At 49.3% G+C, this 15,781-nt stretch overlaps 1 long non-coding RNA gene across 1 annotated transcript; it reads left to right on the top strand.

The window, feature by feature from the left end:
• Nucleotides 1-1,094: 1,094 nt before the first annotated feature.
• On the top strand, nucleotides 1,095-5,940 carry LOC309639359. Its single transcript, XR_014251619.1, has 2 exons — nucleotides 1,095-3,403; nucleotides 3,939-5,940. It is a non-coding gene; the product is annotated as an uncharacterized lncRNA (long non-coding RNA).
• Nucleotides 5,941-15,781: the final 9,841 nt, after the last annotated feature.

Here is a 15,781-nt window from a genome sequence, read left to right as displayed (position 1 = left end):
AACAGAGAGTTCAACTGATGCCCCGTGTCTTCTAGGGAATCAGTGCGAACCTGTGCTTCAGCCGTGAAAGCCGCGTGCCTCCCCCCTGCTTAGAGAAATGCTTGTCGTCGTAGCAATAAACACAGAGCGCTCAGGGAGCTCCTCAGCCCACACTTGATTTCCCGACAGCAGGAAGCGTCTTCCTGCACATTCCTGGTTGTGAATTCATTCTTTTAAAAATGTCAGCAGGGGACCCTGAGAGAGAGCACATTACAGCATATTTAGGAAGAAAAGGAATAGGAATCCTTCTAACAGGAGTAGAGGTAAAGGATGCCAGGATGGTAAACAGGTCCCATGGTTCAAGAAAAAGCCTCAGGTGTGGAGGAGGGAGGGCACAGAACGACACAGAGAGATGCAGAAGGACCAGTCCTGCCGAGGCCTGTGCTGGAGTGGGGACTCCCCAGAGAAGGAGGTGCCTCTGCTGGGACCCCCGGCCAGCCTGTCACGACCCTGTTCAGCCCAATTATCTGACAACGTGAAGGGATCAGCAAGCTGTAACCGGCTTAATCCTCACCCTCAAATGAGCGCCAGACCCGGCCCAGAGATGAGGGACTCATGTCCCCTTAGAATATGTTCTCTGGAGATAGCTCTGAGAGGGACCGTCCCCAAGGACCTGGGGGGGTGGGGTCTGACCAGCGAGGAGGGAGGACCAGGCAGAGGGACATGGGGGTTCACCCAGCCCCGGGGGTGCTGGCGAGCTGGGGCCACCCTTCCAGCTCCTGAGCAAAGGCCCAGCATCTGGATGCTTTATGCATAATTGCCAAAATCTTGGAAGCAACAAAGATGTCCTCCGGTAGGTGAATGGATAAATAAATAAAACTGTGTTAGAATCCAGACAATGGAATAGTATTCTGCAGTAAAAACAAATGAGCTCTCAGGACATGAAAAGACATGGGGGAAAACATAAATGCATTTTACTCAGTGAAAGAAGCCAATCTGAAAAGGCCACATACTGTATGATTCCAAATATATGACGTTCTGGAAAAGGCAAAACTATGGAGACAGTAAGAGATCAATGGTTGTCAGGGGTTAAGGCGGAAGGAAGGGATGAAAAGGCAAAACTATGGAGACAGTAAGAGATCAATGGTTGTCAGGGGTTAAGGCGGAAGGAAGGGATGAACAGGCAGAGCTGAGATTGTAGGGCAGTGAAAATACTCTGTATGAAACTGTAATGTTGGATACATGTCATGTAATACATTTGTCCAGACCCATAGACTGTACAACACCAAGAATGAACTGTAATGTAAACTATGGCCTTTGGGTGACAATGATGTGTCAACGTCAGGTCCTCATTTGTAACAAACGTCCCATCTGGCGGGGGATGCTGATAATGGGGGAGACTGTGCATGTGTGGGTCCAGAAGTCTATGGGAAATCTGTGTACCTTCCTCTCAATTTTGCTGTGAACCCAAAACTGCTCTAAAAAAATTGTTTCAATAAAAAAGCCACCTGTAATATTGATAAAAGCTCAGTGGGGGGAATGAATATGAAAGTGGGGAGAGACCAGGAATATTATTACAGTGATGCTATTCTTCCCCATGGAAAAACCCACGCAGAATAGGGGAGAAAAAGTCCTCCCAGATCTTCTTCTTTAAACCCCTTAGTCATTAGCCCCTGATTAGCCAAGTATGTGGCCGTCCCCCCTGCAGGAAGGAAGCCAGCCTGGGGACCCTCTAACTCTCCTGAGCCCACATCAAGTCCATCCTCCATCACCAACATCCTCATGGGACCTCCAGTGGTCAGTTTAGATTTTGTCCCCAGAAGGCTCTGAAATGGCTCAGAAACTCCATCAATTAAGTGATTTCTATACCACTCCACACCTAAGACCAAACTTTTAGTCCTTATTCAATTTCCCATCACAAACTATGGTCCAGGCACTTTGTCTAATGTCACCTCTGTGAGGATCTGCAGAGAAATAAAATGACATCCCTAAGATACGTCAAAATAAAACGCTAACATGGAAATATTTCAACCTTAAATGCAAGCCTCCTTTCACAATTTTTCAGGGAGAAACGACAGTTAAAATAGTAAATCAAGTTAATGTCCAAGGATTAAAGAAGATGGATTAAATTCTCTTACCTTCATGAGTTAACAGTCAAAGACAGTAGAGCCGTGTTCCCATTCTTGGGAGGAACAGAGGCCACTTCAGGGAAGCAGCTCGTGGCATCTTCACAGGGCCTTTTGGTACTTCAGATGTTCATTCCACTCAACACCAAGTTTCTGATTGTGCCTCATTTTTTAAAGAGTCCAAAAATCAGTAAGACCCACAGAACTTGCTCATAATGACCAAATTTCAAAAGCATTTGAGACAAGTCCCTGCCTGCCCAGCTGTCCAAGGCCAGTGCGTGTCTCAGAAGCATAAAGGGTATTGCCAAAACCCAGAGAAGAAGCTCAACGGAAGCCTGGTGGAGTCACGGGCGTCCGAGACTGGCTGGGAAGCCTGTCTGTCGAGCCAGGTGAGCAGAATCCAAAACCCTGACCGTGACCTTCACCCAGTGCAGGGCTGCATCCCGGTGTGTGGTGACCTCTGGCTGCTGCGTCTGTCTTTGGGAGAGACACCCGCATTGCACCCCACCCCCTCTCCCAGAGGCACAGCTGGAGGAGCCGGGGCTGCCTGGAGGCGGAGGGTGGAGACCAGTGAGGATGGAGGCCACGAGGTCCAGCCCAACGCATCAGTACCTCTCCGCTCCAACCCCCGCGGTGCCCGTGTCGCTGAGGCTGGGGTGCCCCGGGGTAGGTCCCGAGCACCAGCACTGCTTCCACCACGCTTGGCCGCAGAATTACTCCGACCTCCAGAACCGGCCTCCTGTCGAAGGGCGCTCCCCGCGTGCAGTGAATTGCCCAGACTGATCTTGTCTGTGGACCAGCTACGGGGATACAGGTTGGCCTCTCTGCAGCCTCTGTCCCGGGCGCAGATGCCGACTGGGCTGTGGGGCGGCTGACGTAGGGCCCTCACCCTGTGTCCGCATGTCGCCAGCGCTCGGTGATGCCCGCGGGACGCAGCTGCCCTGCAGGTCCAAAGCAACGGTCTTTAGGGGAGATTTAATAGGTTGCAGGGAGACTTTCCCCAAAGCTGCTTTTCCCCAACGTTTATTTGCACGTGCCCGCATTTGTTCTTTCAGGCGGAGCAGGTGAGGAGCGCCAGCCAGGAGGCCGAGGAAATGGGGAGCTGCCAGGCGTGACTAAGGCGCCCACCCGACCCTTGGCCGGAGGAAGGACAGAAAGGAAACATCCTGGAGAGCGACGAGCAGGAGGATGGAAACTGCAGGCGGCACTCAAGCAGCTCTGGGCCCCCATCTCCCTGCCTCTGCATCCACCGCAGTCTGGGAAAGGACTTCTGAAAGGCCATCAACACCCAGGAGACTGTGAGATGCCCAAGTGTCCAGGAGAGTGGGCGGGCGGGGTGGGGGGTCGGGGGGTGGAGGAAGGGGCTGGGGACCAGGCTGGAGGCCCAGGCCGGGTGAGCAGAGCGGAGGGACTGGAGCCATTCGCATCCGGGGCTGAACATGTGGCCATAGCCGCAGAGCCTGGCCCATCCTTGGTTAGCACCCAGGATGCTCCTCACACGCCCTGCACCCCCCCGCCCTGTCCTCCCAGGGTCTCCGCTTCCCACCAGGTCCCGCCCATCGTCCTCCTGGCCCCTGGTGGGTGCGGCCATCCTCCTCCTCCTCCAGGTTCAGGTTCAGGGCCAGTTGCTATTCGGGAGGGAGGGAGGGGTAAGGGCTGGGAAAAGGCCAAGGCAGCAGGGTTTTCAGGATGGAGGGGGAGGGATAAAGGTTGGTGTGATCTGACCTCCAGGCAGAAACCCTAAAGGGTGGCGGGACTGTCCCCCGGGAGGCCCCACGTCTCACAGGCACAGCCCCTGCGTCTCTCACACAAACGTGTCCGTCTCCTTCCCAGTGGACGTCGTCCAATGCCAGGAGGAACCGCCTCTAGGCTGGTTGGTGTCACCTTGGGTGTCAGGGGGATACTAGCCAGTCTCCCAACCCGAGGGAGGGGTCCAGACGCTCGGAACAGCCCAGAAGCTTCGGGGCCCCGTAAGGAATAGGCGGCCCGGCTTTCAGCGGAGGGTCCTCGTTGTAACCCCCGCCCCGCAGGCAAGACGTCATCCAATGGGACACAGAGTCTTCCTTTCAAAAGTGCCTAAAATCAGCTCCGAAAGCTTTCCTAGGAGCCCTCTTCCTCCTGGTGGTTCTGTCTCTCTCACCAAGCTCGCGTCTGGGTGACAAACGTCACCATCAATGAGATGTCGTCCGGACTGAATGCCCGTCCAGGCAGGCGCTCCAGTCTGATTTCCTTCCTCAGTGTCTGTCTTGCCTTTTACCCACTGCTCAGATGGATTCTGGATGAAGAATCCACAGGCACCTCACATTCACATTCAGGACCAAAACCAAAATCATGATTTCCACCCCAAAGCTCTCTATCTTTCCTGCCTTCTATTTGTTAATAATACTCATTCACTGGGGCGGAGGGGCTCAGAGGGGCTGGGACTCGCTCAGGCCATGAAGTCAACAGATACCTGTTTGGCCGACTCACCTAAACCCCTGCCCCTCCAGTCCGGAGCCCCGCTCCTGCCCCGTGCAGGCCATTCTTACTGTTCATTACAGCAGTGGGCTTGCAGCCCTGGTCTCCATCCCCGGTGGTCCTGGAATTTCATCAGAACCAACAGAAGAGCCTTGAAAAACCATAGGTTCCAGAACCCTACAAGACTCACCGATCAGATCATATGGATCTAAGGCCCAGAAATACCTCGTTTCATCAGCGTCCCAGCTCTTGTCATGGATCTGTGCTAGGGGACAGGATGTCTAATCCATGGTCTCCTAACACAGACTAATCATCAGAATCACCCCCAGTTCTTGTTAAAAACTACAGACTTCTAGACTTCACATGATCCCACAACTCTGACCCTGGGGGCCGGGGTCCAAGAATCTACCACATTTAAACCATCCAGGTGATTCTGACATCAGCCAGGTTGGAGGACTCTCCCTTCCCGTCCTGCTCCCGAGGGAGGCTCTGGAGATGCATGCAGGGCCGAGGAGTCGTGATTCCAGGCGGAAGACGCTCGGGAAATGTTGGCCCTGCCTTCCTTCCAGCCAAGCTGTCGTCTACCCTGCCTGGATCCAAAATTTTATACCCCACCCCTACGAAAGGGGCATCTAAAGCAATTGAGAAACTAAAGCTCAGAGAAGGAAGGTCCATATCCACGTCCCTCACGTTCCCTTCCTGATCATTTAACATTTTCTCGGCTGCTGGTCAAAGGCCTGATGGGAAAACTAGGTCAAGCTTATGGAGAAAAGTGAAGAATTTTTGCAGCCTTATAAAAATGATGGCTGACAAGGGACGTCTCTAGGCTTGGAACTAAGTAGCCAATCATTGGAAATGTCTGGTCTGCCTCATTAATAAATGATAATAAGCGAGGCTCAGTCGGTGGGCTCAACCCTAGAGGGGGCAGTGAGTCACCCACTTGGTCTGGGTTCAGTATCACTAAGGAGTCTCTCAGACCTCCCGTGAAATCACTCCCCACCCACTGGATTAGACTGGAAATTATTTTGCAAAGACAAACTACATCTGCTGTTCTGCACTAGAGAGAAGTCCCAAATGGAGCAGCCCCAGGGGAGGGGGCATGTTGCCTTGAACTTATGCGAAGGGTGGATGGTGTCCAGAGGGCAGAGTGGGAAATAGGAAAGGGAGGGCCTGGAGGGGACAGGAGTCACTGCGAAGGACACCGCCTGGGATAGAGCCCAGAACACCTGGACCAACCGACCCGATGCCTGCACTGCTGGGCCTGCCCCAATGCGGCCGCAGTACCCAGGCCCTCACTCACTTCCCAGGACGCAGACCTCCAAGTGTGCAAGTGTAGACACTTAAAATCCTACTAAATAAAACCGGTTTCCATCTTCTAGCTGTTTACCCTCATGCGTTCATCTGTTTAGATTTTTGGTACCACCTCCATCACAGCAAGTTTCTTCCAGGGAAAATTTCACATACGTGAATGTTGTTCCATCTCCACGTAGGAAGACTTTATGAAAACAGAGGCCAACTGAGCCGTGGAAAGTTCTGGGCTAACCTCTCTGGATTCCCGGTGCCGTTGGCTGGCTGGTGGCTCGGCCCGGAGGGGCTGCCCAGAGCCTGACCGGGAGGCTGCCAGCACATACGCTGAGCGCTCCAGGGCTGGGCCTTCCTAAAACGCTAACCACACACTAAAGAACCACACAGAGCTCTACGAAATCATGAGCGACGCTGCTCCGGGGCATCTGGCTGATGCAAGGTGTGAAATATTAATGAGCCTTGCAGATGGTTCATTGTTCAGTGCTGCCCGGAGCCCCAGAGGCTGATGACAAGCACCTCTGCCCTGCACAGCCCTTGGGGCATGAAACCCAGAAAGCATAACCAAAAAAACCCCTAAAACCAAAAAATCAGAAAATATAAAATAACCAGAAAACAGAGGAGAGACCCTGTGGTGTCAGGGGATGTACTGAAAACAAAGTCTTCTTGCAGAAGGGCCGAGGGGGGCCCTTGCAGACTTCAGTCATCGTGGGAGCCTGGCAGGGCTGCCTCCCATGCTGGGGTCTGGCCAGAGAGCGCCAGGCTCAGGCAGGCTCCATGGAGACACCAAGGGGGATGGGGCCACGAGGTCCACGAGGAAGGTGTTGGGGCTCAGCACTGCGTTGTGGGACCCCTGATAATGACCCAGGAAGTGAACTACAGAAGAGGGAATACAGATTCAGGGAAGGAATCAGAAGGAAGAAGGTTACAGACCAGGGACCACCCACCCTCCACGCCACCCCACTACACAGCTCATATCTCTTTGTCCCTCTTGGTCCTGGTGTTGCTAAGCCCCACTCTGCGCTAGGCGCTGACGATGTACAGGTGAACGACAGACACATCACCTGCCCTCAGGTAACTGCCCTGCAACTTGGCAGAGTGGCAAGACACAGTTTGAACAGCTTGTTTCAACGGTACGAGTATTTGCACACACAGAACCACCAAAACAGTGCTGGGGAAAATGGGTCTTGCATGGTTGTTTTGGCCTCAAACAGCAGCTTGTCTTTTCTGAGAGCAGCATGGGTGGAGGAAGGAACTCGGTCATTGAGGGTCTGGTCTGGGATCTGTGTTCAGGAATAAATCAGGAATAAAATCGCAATGGCCTTACAACTATGCTGGGAGGATAAAATGAAATCCTGGCCACATGCTGTAGTGACGACTAGTACCAGTTAGTAGTGAATTAGAGAAGATGGCCAGGTATATGAGCCCTCTTGATCAGTATTTTTATCATTTTTGGTAAAAATAGGGGTGCAGATCAAAAGCATACAGTAATCAAACCTAACCATATCACCTTCGAAATACATGGACATAAGTGAAAGGAGAAATTGATGGAATCAAAGTCACAGTGGTGGTGGGAGATTAGAATAGTGTTCTTGCAGAATCTCACAGATCAAGGTGAATAAAACTTATTCGAACAACTCAGCTCAGAAGTCTGATGTGTCCACTTTTTACAGAGCCCAACCCTCTACAAATAAAGAATACATAAACTCTAGGGTACATGGAACATTTACAAACTTGACCAGGTTAAATTTAAAAAGTATCAACAAATTGCAACCAATTGTCCTCATACTGCGCTGTTTACCCCACACAGCTCTCCCCTCTTCCAGGCACATAGCAAGACTGCTTTTCCCACCTCTGCCCCTTGTGATTGGGTGGGGCTTTGTGATGAGTTCTGGCCCTGGTGGCCTGGAGCTTTCAGAGCTTCTTTCCTCCTCTCTCCTGGAACCACTCACATAGCAACTGGCAACAGGGTGCCCAGGTAACTACCAAACTTTGATGGTCCCATAGTGTAGGTGAGATTAAAATTGTGCTGTTTTAAGCCACAGGGATTCAGGGGTTATTCATTCTGGCAGCATGATCTAGCCTGTCTTGACTCACATGTTCTTAAACCAAGATTGAATTAAATTACTAATGACTAAGCAAAAATAATTTTAAAATCATGGTAGGAAAATATAAATTCCTAAATAGTTCATGAGTTTAAAAAAATGGAATGCAAAATTGTTTAATTAATCAAAAGAAAATGACTACATTTCAAAATTTGTAAAATGTAAGTAAGGTGCACTAATCAGACTGAAAATAGATGAATTAAGCATTTAATTCAAGATGGAAGAGAGGATAGATAGAAATGAAACAGATAATAATAATACACAGATAATAACAAATAATAAACAGATAAAGGAAGTCAAAGGTAAGAAAATAATATTTGTAAGAGAGAAAATACAAGAAAAGAAAAGAAAAAATGCAAGAGAGTAACACTAAAATCAAGTTGTTTCTGAAGAAAATAAACCTCTACCAAGGCTGACAAAAGAAAAAAAGAGAAAAGAAAAAGAGAAAGACAAAGCATAAATTTAAAAACAAGTAACTGTAAGGAAATATTATAAACAATTATGTAGTAATATACTTGAAAACTTAGATCAAATAGAAAATTTTCTTAAAATGTATATGTAAATGATAAAATTCAACTCAAGAAGAAATAGAAAAATACAAATGGAATAAAGCAATAAATACTGATTTGAGAGCCAGAAGCTGAGGGACATCACTCCAGATTTTCCAGACATTAAAAGGATGATGAGGTTATATATTATGAACAAGTGTAGGTCAATAAATTTTACAACTTAAACAAAATGGAAAAATTCCATGAAAGGCATGTATTGCAAAAACCGACTCAAAAGAAAATTTTCAAAAAAAACAGAATAGTCCTATGCCAATTAAGGAAATTGAATTCATAATTGAAAACTTTCCCAGAAAGAAAACTCCAGGCAAGATGAATTCACTTTTGAATTCTGGCAAAAATTTAAAAAGAAATACCAATCCTTCCATGAACTCTCTTAGAAAGTACAGGAGAAAGGAATGCTCCTCAGCTCATTTGCTAAGGCCACAGTTACCCTGGTGCCAAAATCATCAAAGACATTTCAAGATAAGTAACTTAAAGATCGCCCTCATGAGCACAGACACAGAAATCCTTAACAAAACATTAGCAAATCCATTTCAGCAGTACACTAAAAAAAAATCATCATGATCAAGTGGGTTTAACATCAGAAAACATGTCACTGTAATTCATCATGCTAACAGAGAGAATTACAAGTGCAAGCCGAGGAGCTGCTGGGAGACCCTGGCCCCTCTTCCACCTGCTCACAGAACATGAGTTGTCCTCTCTGGAAGGACCGACGGACCAGGGGAAAGACGTTCAGCCCCTCAGCATCCTGGGATCCCCAAAAGAAACTTCCAAACACGTGTACAAATCACCCCGCATCACAGCCCTTCACCCATAACCCCGCCCACAAACAGCCTCCCCGCAACCCCGGGTAGCTTTTAGTGCCTCCCTCTCAAAGGTAAAGAGTCACAGAGAATCACCAGACACTTGGGAGTGCCTTCAACACAAAGACAGAGGCCAAAATGGATCTCAGGGGCAGAATTTGAAAAGCAGGATAATCAGCATCTTCCAAAAGATAATACATGATACTGGGTTCAGGAAATAAGAATAGTTTATGTTAGGAATGGAAAAAGGAACAATTAGAAAATGAAGTAAGAAGGAAGAGCTCAGTGCAAATTAAAAATCTGAGACCTTACGTGGAAATGCATGGGAGGTTTGAAAGATAAAATTGAGAAAATGTGTAAAAGATGAAAAATAGGAGAAAAGGTAATAAAATTAGAAGATTAAATCGGGCAGTGCAACACACCACTAATAGGAAATCTTAGAAGAGAAAACTGAAGAGTGGAAATTACTTTTAAAAATAAAGAAATAAAGAGATTTTCCCAGCATAATCAATGCAAAGAATCACTCCAGGGCACATCTGGTGAAATTTCAGAGCACATCCGAGGTAATTTCAGAGAGAGGAGAACTATCAAACTGGCAATGGACTTGGACATGGAGCTAGAAGGTAACGGAGCAGTGCTTTCGAATCCCTGAGGGAAGAGGATTTCCAGCCTGCAACTCTGTCCCAGCCAAGGCACAAACGTGACAATGACACAGTGCAGACAGCCAACAGCTCAAAACAGTCCCTCTGGCCCCATTTTCTGGGAAATTCCTGGAAGACGTCCTCCACTGAAATGAGGGAGTAAACAAGGAAGAGGAAGATGGGAACCAGGAAGCAGGACCCTCGGGGAGGGGGAGGGGCACAGAGACCCCTGCGCGGGGAGGGCGTCTGCACACAGCTGCTCAGTGCTGGACGCCAGGGAGGCTGGGGGCTGGAGGAGGGCCCACCTGATGTATCACTGCAACATGGAGAGTGTGCAGAGGGGTTAATAGCCCTTTGGGAATTTTGAAAAAGATCAATTATATAGAAATACAGGCAAGTAAAAAAGTGAGGCTATGATTAATTCCAGGCAATTATTAATTTGGGGAAAAAACAAAAGATGAACAAGAAAGTATATAATTGTGGCTCTCTATTTCCTCAGATTTATTCACTTAGCAAGGATTTAATGTGTAATGATTTCAAGCCAGGCACGGTTCTAGGCCCTGGGGATAAGACTAAGTCCCTGGGTTGTATTCTTGAAGGGAGGAAAGACAAGAAAAGACTATGGAAAAAAAAAATCAGGGTAAGGAAGGCGGAGAAAGCCTTTGGGTGTTCAGGGAAAACCTCTATTTTAGTTATGGAAAAATCTGATAAGCAATAGACGTTACTTATATATGTAAAATATGAAAACATAAGGCACTAATCAATCAAAATTGTATTAGCTGAGGCAGGGGGCTGCAAAAAGTCCTAGGAGAAATCTCAACTTTCACCAAAGGAACTTATTCAACACTTTCTAAAATCTAAAAACCAAGAAAGAACATTATAAACACGTTATTTAGAAATATGGAAGTATATATAAAAGAAAGAGAAAATGTGAATTTGGTCATCACCAGAAAATTGGATTGGGGTTTGGGGAAGTGTAGGCGGAGTATATTTGACATTAAGTTATGTGCATATATTACTTTGAAGAAAATAAATTCATTTAGAATTAAATATTCCTGAAATGATGGCACATTTGACTCTACAACCTGCACCGTGAATATATAAATCCCATGTAGAATTATCAACACCCAGCTTAGTCCAGGGTGGGAGCCCCGGGACACAGGAAGAGTCAGGTGCATCGGGCGGAACATCCACGTACACACAAGGGGAAGGGCTGGTTGGCTCAGATTCCTCCCATGCAGTTTTCACCGCCAGGAGTAAAGCAATATTAACAAGTTTCCGAGGGGGGAAGGTGTCACCCAGAAGTGCCCTACTTAGCCAAGTTGTACATAAAGTAAAAAGACACAAGGCAGATGCTGTCATGTAGGCAATAATTCAAGAAATCCATGAGCCTTTCTTGGAAAAAGAGAAACGGTGAAATTTAGCCAATCAAGGGATGAGTCAAAATCATTTTTTTTTTAAAAAGGAAAAATAATGGTTAAAAACTGGTGCTGGTGAGCTCTAAACCCATTTAAATATAAATTTAAGACTAAGTTTTTAAGACTAAAAAACCTGAGGGATTGTGGTTAAAGAACAAGATGTAAATGTTACAAACCTTGAAAATGGGAAAATTAATAGTATAACAAAAAAAATCAGGACACATTAGGAAAAAAACAATCCAAGGGCCCCAGGTGGTGCTAATTTCCCCATATTCCAGAGCAGGGAATCAACAGAAAATGTCTGAAGATGAAATAGGCATAAAAACAATCTAATCTAAGTATTTTAAATGTAAGAGCAATCTTTTAGAAATGAACCTCTCTTATGAAGAAACACTTATCTGAATTTCAAAAATTCCTTTAGTTTTCCTTCTTTTTCACTAAATTCCATGAAGATTGTTACACTTTCATTTTAAAATAGTAAGCAGGAGCCCATCCTGTAAAAGAATTTGTATCTGCTGGTCCCTTTCCCAGTTTGTACAGAGAGGCCTGGAGTGATAGTCACAAAGGAAATGCTTGTTTCTGAAGGATGAGATTTGAAAGAATTATTTTATTCTTTGTACTTTTGGGGTTGCTGGCTGTGCTTTGTTTTTCAAATAAACAAAAAATTATATAATTTCCATAAAACAAAACCCCAAAGAGGGAAGCAGAGCTCCTTCCTCAGTGGAGATGCCCTCACCCCCCGGAGGGCCAAGCCCAGGGCACCTGGGGGCCATTAGGCGGCAAAGAAGCAGGCATTTCAGCCCAGGGACACCGTGCTGGTCCAGAGAAAACATCAGAAGTCAGCACTGTCACACCTCCCATTTTCACCCCTGCCGATCACTGCGGTGACACCAGCGGTTTCCTCCTGTCTGTTCCCTGGAGGCACCAGCTGTTTTCCTTTGGAAATGAGGGATCTGGGATGTGGAATTAAAAGAGCAGCCGTAGCCTCTCCATAAACTTCTGGATCCTGCTGCCCGGTACCCACCAAACCACTACCGGCTTCACCCACTGATTTGGAAACGTCCGTCCGGGTCTGATTCTTGCCCAAAGTCGCCCCCCACCCCACCCCAACTCACCGACACAGGCCAGGCACCCAGAGCAGTGCTGTCTGAGGGGCTTTCTGTGGCGACTGTGTGAGCCCGTCCACGGGAGCCAGGGACACGCGGGGGCGTCCAGCATCTGAGACATGGCAGTGTGGCCAAAATAATGAATTTGATTTCCTTTTATTTCCATTTTAATAGTTCCAGGTGGCTACGGGGGACAGCAGGGTGGGGGCCAGGCTGCTGCTGCTCTGACATCACATGGTGCTCGGAGGGAGGGGCAGGGGGCGCTGTCTTGGCTCCTGACAAGGGACAGCATCCCGCCCCAGTGCGTGTGGGGACATGGCTGATTTGTCCCAATGCTGGGGGCACTGTCAGCATCTACGGGGCAAGGGCCAGGCAGCTAGCTTACCTGCAATGTGCAATGCCATCAACACCCCCCCGCCAAAAGCACGGCAAGTGGCCCAGGTCAGAGCTGAGCGGAGGCCCAACTGGTCCTCTTCCACCACACAGTGTTATGTGTGGCTTGGGGCTGGAAGAGTAACAGCAGGCAAACACAACCCAGTGTTGATAAAGCGTGTGTCTGTGCGTGTGCACACGTGTGTTCATCCAATCGCCTGTTCAGACCCTGGTCACCCATCCTGGAGTCCGTTCACAGTGTCCAGCAGAAGTGACCCTGGAGCTGGTCCAGGTGAGGCAATCCCAGGGCCGCTCCGCAGCGCCACCTGGTGGCCGAGAAACTCGGATGCTGAGCTCTCGAGACCCTGAGCTGAGACCCTCCTTAACAAACCAACATATTTTTCTAATCAAAAATACAGTATACAGTATCTTTATTTTGCCTCTCCAGAAGCCTATTCACGTTCTCATTTTAGAGTACAAATAAGAATAGGGTAGAACATATTTGAAAAGTAGTCATTATTGTAATGTCCAATATGTGAAATATAGTAAACGAGATAAAGAATTAGATACACTTGTATTTTGGAGCACACACAAATTCAGGTAATGAAAAATATAGGAGTTGTAGAAATAAAGTGATGATTTGCTAGACTTTTAATCATGCACGACCTGTGCAGTTCTATGACTGATAAAAAATGTTGATAAAACACTGACAAAAAATGTTGAAGGTCCTCCTAAGAAACTGGGCATTTCAGGCAGAGTCACAAACCTGCTTGTTATTAAACAAGCCAAAAAGGGGGAGGAGGAGGGGGACAGCCCACAGATAAAGGCCATCAACTGGGGGGGAAAAAAAGCACAACCTAAAAGTTGAGAGTTATGTTTTACTCAGCAGACTTTCTAAGAACTTCAAGCCGGGGAGGCAGCCTCTCAGATACCTGTGAGGGACTGCTCTGAAGAGGTAAGGGAGAAGCCAGGATACAGAGGGAGTTTTGCAACAAACCCCAGGTCGATGGGACATCAAAGATCACTGTTATTAAAGAAAACCAGACATCCGCTTTTCTGTGTATGGGAAGATGCAAAAGTCCGGGCTTACTGAGATCACTCCTTTGATGTGCACCTCGGCTCTCTGGGGCAGCATCCTGTGCTTCCCTATCCTGAGGCCCTCAGGGCTCACGTCCTGGGGGGCGGGGCGGCTGCAGTGGCTGAGGGCCACTGGTTCACCGCCCCACCCGCAGCAGCCTTCCCACTGGTTCTGGGGCGTCCCCACTGTAGACTGAAGAGTCTGGGTTTCCTTAACGCTCCGATCCCCTCCCCCCACCCCAGGGGGACCTCCCAGCTTAGTAATTCAAGGAGGCTGGCTTAGTACCAGCAGGAGAAACGCCATTTGTTCCCTGGGCAGTAAAGGGCCTGAGAGGCCGGAAGGCGTCTGGGCTGAAAGATCAAATCCATCCACCCTCCTGCAATGGAGCCCGGAACTAGACCCCCAGGGCCCAGGGGAGCTGCCCCAGGCTGGAGTCACGTCCAGGGTAGGGTGCACATCCAAACAGGAAACTGCTGCTGCGGAAGGAGCACGTTTACACCTGCACCCAGGCCGTCCGCCGGCTGCCCTGCAGTGGGGCCTGGCCCAGACAACCCTGCTTCCAGCGACCTCTGCAGTGGCACAGGGTCCACAGAACCCAGAGGGGCCACCCCTGGGGTCACCTGGAGTTTAAGAATTTTGTCTTTGGGTTTGTGTTTTGTAAGGGAAGTGCTATGGGGCGGTGGGGGATGTGCTGGGGCTTGGAGCCTTGGATGTTGGGGGGCCCCCTACCCTGCCGCTGCCCCCCCGCCCAAGTGGCGACCTCTGGGCCAAGTTGCAGGCAGGGCCGAAGCCGCCATGAGGCTCTCTCCCCAAGGACTGGCGCTTAAGACAAAGGCGGGGCAGGGCGGGGCAGGCAGAGGGACGCACAAAAGGGGAAGAAGGCTTTCTGCCTGAGTTTGGAACAAAGGGCCCTGCATTTTCATTTTGCTCTGGGCCCCGAAAATCATGAAGCTGGCCCTGGCTGAAGCGCGCCTCCAAGCCCATCACTGCTGCCGGAGTTGGGCATGGGTCGCGCGTGGAGACCCTCGGGGAACGGGGTCTGTGCACCTCCTGGACCACGATGCCTGCAGCTCAGAGACGACACACTTCCTCTGGGTGCCCAGGTCAGTCTGACCCCCATGAGATGGAGTGACTTCTGTCACCCGCTCCCCATCCTGACTTGAATTTGCGGTGAGCACTATGTGCCCATGACCGACTCCTGCACTGTCCCTGGGCCCAGCGGGATGAGGGGCAGGGGCAGGGCCGCAGCCACCACTCTCTGGGGCCACGTGGCTCCGACTCAACCCACGTTCATCAGGTGAATAGGGCCTGATGGTGTATGTATCCTCCACCGGCCGTGCAGGCGACAGTGCTCACTGCCGAGGTCTTCAGGGCAGACCGCTGCCCCGCTCCACGCGGGAAGCCCTCCCAGGAGGGGCTGGCGACGGGCTCTCGGGAGGGGCAGAGCCAGGTCGTCGTGGAGAAGCTCCAAGTGCCAACAGGGCGGGTCTAACCAACTCTGTTTCTGATTTCTCCTTCTCTGCCGACCACCACGCTGCCCGTGTTATTGCCTCTGGGAAATCACAGCCCGAGCCCATCTTAGCTTCAAGCAACTTTATGGTTTGGCTCCGACATTCCGATATTTGGAGACCCGGAAGCCAGGAATCACCTGAGACAGCGTGGCTGGACCCTGGGGGGCAGGGCCTCAGGTGCTCCGGGGGGCTCACGTGCTTCTTGAAACCTGAGGTGTGGGGTGCACTCAGCCCCTCTAAGTGAGGCGTGGAGGGTGGGCGAAACCACCCCGTAAGGTACAGTACGTTTCCGTGGACTTAGTAATGTTACATCC

Source organism: Balaenoptera physalus (assembly GCF_965194825.1).
Source record: "Balaenoptera physalus genome assembly, chromosome: 12".
Lineage (NCBI taxonomy): Eukaryota > Metazoa > Chordata > Mammalia > Artiodactyla > Balaenopteridae > Balaenoptera > Balaenoptera physalus.
Note: the sequence above shows the minus strand (reverse complement) of the source record. Positions and strands in the feature narration are given on the sequence as shown.